We start from the raw sequence: 6000 nt of genomic DNA, 5'->3' as shown, positions 1-6000 counted from the left end.
CAATCAATTATATACATTATTAAAAATTAAATCTACCCATTGCAATAATATTCATACTCATATTAATTTTTAAATATTTATTTTACTATTTCAGCCTTTTTTAAAAGTACAAAAAAAACTTCCACGAATTGAATTAAGAAATAAATAATTAACTTAAATTTTATTAAATCAATTTCAATTCCACTTAAGGTTTACTCTTCAGTAACCCTAAGTTTTTGTAATTCCTATGGATTTTTCTGTATGTTACTTGTTTTCTATTAAAAAGTTAAATTTCGACGCAATATTTACTCACCAATAAATTATATATTTCTTATTTATTATTTCTAAATCTACTCTGAAATATAAGCTATCAAACAACAGCAACGTTATCTGGCTACATCTGAAACAGAGTTTTTTTTTTTAAATAGTCTAAAACCCACCGAAATCAATTTAGTTAACCAAAACAAGACATTAACTTTTTCAATAAAGCGTAACTAAACGCGAGTGATCCATTAACTTGAAATGAAAAAAACAATGAGAATGCTTTTTTAATTCACAAAACAATTACAAAAGTGGCCACTATTAAAGCTAAAAATATTTACAATTGCAGAGTGAAAATACTAGAATTTTGAGCAACTTCCAGTAACAAGTTAAGTGACAAACGCGCAAATTCGAAATGTGGCGAACACTTTTAATTCTATTCTGTGCAGAATCTGCATTAGCGAATTCCTTTCGAGTGGCAAAAGCAGAATGCAAATCATTGGATTTGACATTCATGTATTTTAAGCATTGCGAATTAAATACGAATGCAAAAGGTCAAACAACTTACAATGTTTATGCAGCTTTGCGCTACAAGGAGCCGATCGATGATGTTATAGTGAGTAAAGATATTAAAAAGAAACATATTTTAAATTTATTTATTTAATTGAATTGTAAAAAATTAAAAAATATATATTGAATTGAATTGCTTTATTTGACAGGTTGGCGTTACTTTGTTTAAAGTATCTAAATCTTATCGTATTCCGGTGCTCAATGAAACAATCGATTTTTGTGCATTTATTCACAATGCTTTGGCTCCAACCTTATTCAATCACATTGCTGCAAATGCTTTGAAGTACTCCAACGTGAATCATTCGTGTCCTTTTCAGGTTCGTTCTTCATTAAATGTTTTGCAGCTACAATTGACTAATTACTCTATAAACTATAGCATGATATTATTGTCACTGGCAAAGAAGATGGTGCTATTTTGCCGGATATTCCTGCCCCCAATGGCAACTACATTATTCAGCTGCTCGTCGGCGCCTGGAAGAAATGGAAATGCAACATTAAAATTTATGTCACCAAAGCTAAATAATAACTATTAAAAACAAACCAATCAACTACAAATATAACTAAATGTATATTTTAAATTTTTGTAAACTCATTTTAAAACAGCTTTTTCCGTAACACATTAAGCATTCGCAAAGTAAGCGAGTTTCATATTAAGAAAAAGAAATGCAAAGACAAATCAACAATCATTAAAAAGTATGTAATATATAGATAACTTAAAAAGTCGTCAGTAGTTACAACTTTATGAAAATTGCATATTATTTTAACATTACGTTTGAAACTAAACAAGTAAGAAATTTAAGGTCGAGTGTGCTCGAATGTGAGATACCACCTACCCATTTTGAATAAAAGCAAAATATTGCGGTATTTTTCAAAATATTCAAATAATACAAATACACTAAAAATATACCAAACGGTATATTTGTTATATCGATATAGTGAACACCGAAATTCGCAGCTGTAGCTTGAAAATTACGCTTGTTATTCGAATTTATTGATTTTCAGGGGCGGAGGTGGGCGTGGCAAAAATTTGAAACAAACTTGATCTGCGTGCAAACATAACAAATGCTGTCGAAAAAAAATTATAACTCTATCTCTTATAGTCTCTGAGATCTAGGTGTTCATACGGGCAGACGGACAGACGGACATACAGACAGACACACGGACGGACAGACGGACATGGTTAGATCGTCTCGGCTGTTGATGCTGATCAAGAATATATATACTTTATAGGCTCGGAGATGCCTCCTTCTACCTGTTACATACATTTCCTGCAGGCACAAAGTTATAATACCCTTCTACCCTATGGGTAGCGGGTATAAAAAGTTGGTTTCATATGGCGTTTACACAATGTAGGCATATTTTTCCTTTAAGAAGTAAAAATGATACGTAAAATTATGTGACTCAAACAATGACTAATCAACAAAAATTTAATTTTAATTTTAATTTAAAATGTCAAACCAAATGAAACTAACAAAAGGGAAATTAGTTAGACATTACGTTTACGCAATGTATGCAATGTAACAATAACAACCTAAATTTAACCAAATATATAATTTAAAATGTCAAATCGAATGAAACTAAGAAAAGGGAAATTAGTTTGACATTACGTATACGCAATGTAGGCAATGACCTTAAGAAATGAAAATGCGATATTAAAATTGATATGAATACAACAAATATATATAATTTAAAATGTTGTCAATTCATTTTAAGTTATACAAATTAGTGTTATTATTTCCATATTACGTATACGCTAGGTAGGCATACTTTTTCATTAAGAAGTAGAAATGCTACAAAAAATATTGTATGTCCCAAACGTTATTAGCAATTAATAACAATTTACTTAAACATAATTTAAAATGTCGATGGAAACTAAAGAAAAACCAATTTCACATTACGCATACGCATACGCATTGATGGCATATTTCGCACGTACGAAATTGAAATGCCGCATTTAAATTTACATTAGCAAATATAATATAGACATCATTAAAAAGCAACTAATAAACCAAATAACAAATATAATTTAAAATGTAAATAATTCATTTAAAACAATGCCGTATTAGTTTCACATTACGCATACGCAACGAAGGCACTTTGCGCATACATTACATTACATTATTAAATGCGCTGCAATTAAAAAGCGATTGGAGTGAAGCACTTTGCAATTGCCATTTGACAATGTATATGAATTTTAGTTCTCTTCTAGCCATCGAAACATGCATTTCATTATTATTTTGTGCGGTATTTTCATAATATTTCCCGAATCCACTGAGGGCGGCTCTTTTAGGATCACTCGAATAAATTGCAAGTGCTACGATACGAGTTTCTGTGATTTCACTCTGTGCAAGATGAATGTTGTGCGACGTGGCGTGATCGTGTTCAATATGAAGTGCGAAATATATCGGAAACCAATAAACGACTTTAAGGTGCACTTCGAATTGTTCCGCAAAACAAATGGCTATCAATCGTTCATGTTGAATCACACCGTCGATTATTGCTTCTATATGCGCAATCCGATTTCGTATCCTTTAGTTTATGCTGTGCACAAAACGTTCGTCGACTACACAAACCTCAATCACTCATGTCCCGTTGATGTAAGTTGAAATGGCTGAAACTCTGTAAAATCTTAATGGATTCATTTCATTCAACAGCACGATATTATTGTAAATAACTTTACTTATGGCAGTAGCCCATTCCTTGAGGATATGCCTATGCCCAATGGAGAATACATGGTAGTTGTGAAAATTGCTTTCGCGAAAACTTGGCGATCTGAATTCAAAGTTTTCCTAATGCGAACTGATTAAGTGTGAGTTAAATATATTAATGTAAAAGTTTTCCGACAATGAATAAAATTTAGCTATCATTATAATTCGATTAATCAAAAACATAAACTTTCTTCAAACCAGAAAATTATATTGATTATATTTGTTTTCTTTCGTTTAAATAAAATTACATTTGAATAAAGATTTCCCTCAACAAGATGACTGAATTTTTGGCGCTCAATGAAGCACAAATTTCAAAGTCGATAATACATTTTCAAAGCGTGCCCATTAAAACCATTATACGACTAAAGCACGCATATAATAGCAATACTATAAATATGATTGCAAATAATATTCGCAAGCGTTTAAATGTGACACATGGAAATCAGTTAAAAAACAAACATTGAACAAGATGCACTACATTTTCATATTGTGTGGAATTTTTTTAATATGTCCAGGTTTTGTGGAAAGTCTCTTTGTAATCAAAAAATTGACTTGCAAGTGTTACGATCCGAGTTTCTGTGAGTTTGAAAAGTGCGAAATGAAAATCGTGCGTCGCGGTGTCACTGAAGTCAACAGCATTTGTAACTACTATCAATTGCCCATCGACGATATCAAGTTGCATATTCAATTGTTTAAGCAATCGAATGGATATCGTCCGTTTCTGTTCAATCAAACTGTGGATTATTGCAGCTATATGCGCAACATAAATTCGCAGCCATTATTTCACGCTTTTTACAAAACTTGGATAACGACCACAAACTTCAATCACAGTTGTCCGTTCAATGTAAGAGAATTTGTTATGGATTTTATGCTTATATTTTATATTCATTCGTATTATTCACAGCACGCTATTATTGTCAAGAACTTGGAATACAACGGTAATCATATAATGAATAACTTGCCCATGCCCAGTGGAGACTACATGGTGGCTATGAAAACCTTTACCTCGCCTAGTTGGCGCAGTGAATACAAAGTCTATGTAACAAAAACTGATTGAAGTCAGCATCTATAATTTATAATATTACTATTTTGTATTTCATAATTAATCAATTATGTTATATTTTCAAAATTGATTCAGTTAACCAATCATTATTACAGATTTTAGATAAATAAACTATCGTGAAAATAGTGCACAACTAAACCTTTTGTATTTTTAACAATTCACATAAAAGTCTCAGGTCGTTAACATGGAACAACGGATTGATTATATCATTTTGCTGTTGAGTTTGCTGTTGCAAATCTTTTATACATTTCGAAGTCAAGCACATGTGACAGTCACGAAGGCAGAGTGCACAGCATTGGATCTAAAACATTCTTATTTCAAGCACTGCGAAATGCGAACCGATCCAAAAGGTCAAACTTTTCTACACTTTTATGTGGCTATGAGGGATAAAAGTCCTAATAACGATGTTCTCGTAAGTGCCAATAAATATTATACTTCAATTACTTTTCTTTAAAAGTGAAGCATTTAAATAGTATACAGAATAAAATCAAGAATACTTTCAGATAAACATCAGCTTATTTAAGGTTACCAAAACTTATCGAATACCGATTTTCAACGAGACAATTGATTTCTGTGCTTACATGGGACAGTCTGGTGTATTAGCTAAAATGTTCAACTTCATAACGCAGCATTTCAATAAATTCACGAATGCTAATCATTCTTGCCCATATCAGGTGAATATACTATTATTGAAATACTTTAAATACTTTACTGTCATTGCGTTTGCTTAGCACGATATTATTTTTTATGGCGTCGACAACGAACGATTTTTATCGGAGATACCAGCTCCCAAGGGTAATTATATTCTGCTGATGAGAGTTGGGGCTAATAAAAAATGGAAAGCTATTGTGAAATTCTATGGTACTCAAGACTAAGTACATTGCTTAAAATAATATGCTACCCAATACGTAATAGAAGGCGACAATCACGTTGTACCTTATAATTACGATACCTAATGTTTTTGTGCTTTTTTTTATTTGAAAAGTATTGAAAACTAAAACAAAGTCTATGTACTGATGTATCACCATTTAAAATTTTCAAAATATAACTACTTCGTAATTAAGAAATATTTAATTCCAGAATAAAGCAAATAAAAACAAAAAATTGATTCAGACATATAGATAAACAAAATAAACTGTCATTTTCCTATATAGTATATTGGTGTAAGTACAAAAGGTACACAACTAATTTATCGTACAATTGATACAAAAGCTTTAAGTCGACGGCATGGAACAACGGACTTGTTCCTATTTCTCTTGGAAGGATTCTGTTCTGATCCCAGTCAACAACTATGTACGACAATGAACTATTTTTATCAGAGATTCCGGCTCCTAAAGGTAACTCTAAATTTTACAGATGAAAGTGGCCACCAATAAAAAGTGGAAGGTTGTTGTAAAATTCTATGCTATTCAACTAATA

This window comes from Drosophila sulfurigaster, chromosome 3 (assembly GCF_023558435.1).
Source record: "Drosophila sulfurigaster albostrigata strain 15112-1811.04 chromosome 3, ASM2355843v2, whole genome shotgun sequence".
NCBI classification, from domain to species: Eukaryota; Metazoa; Arthropoda; class Insecta; order Diptera; family Drosophilidae; genus Drosophila; species Drosophila sulfurigaster.
The sequence above is the reverse complement of the archived record's forward strand: the minus strand, read 5'-3'. Positions refer to the sequence as shown.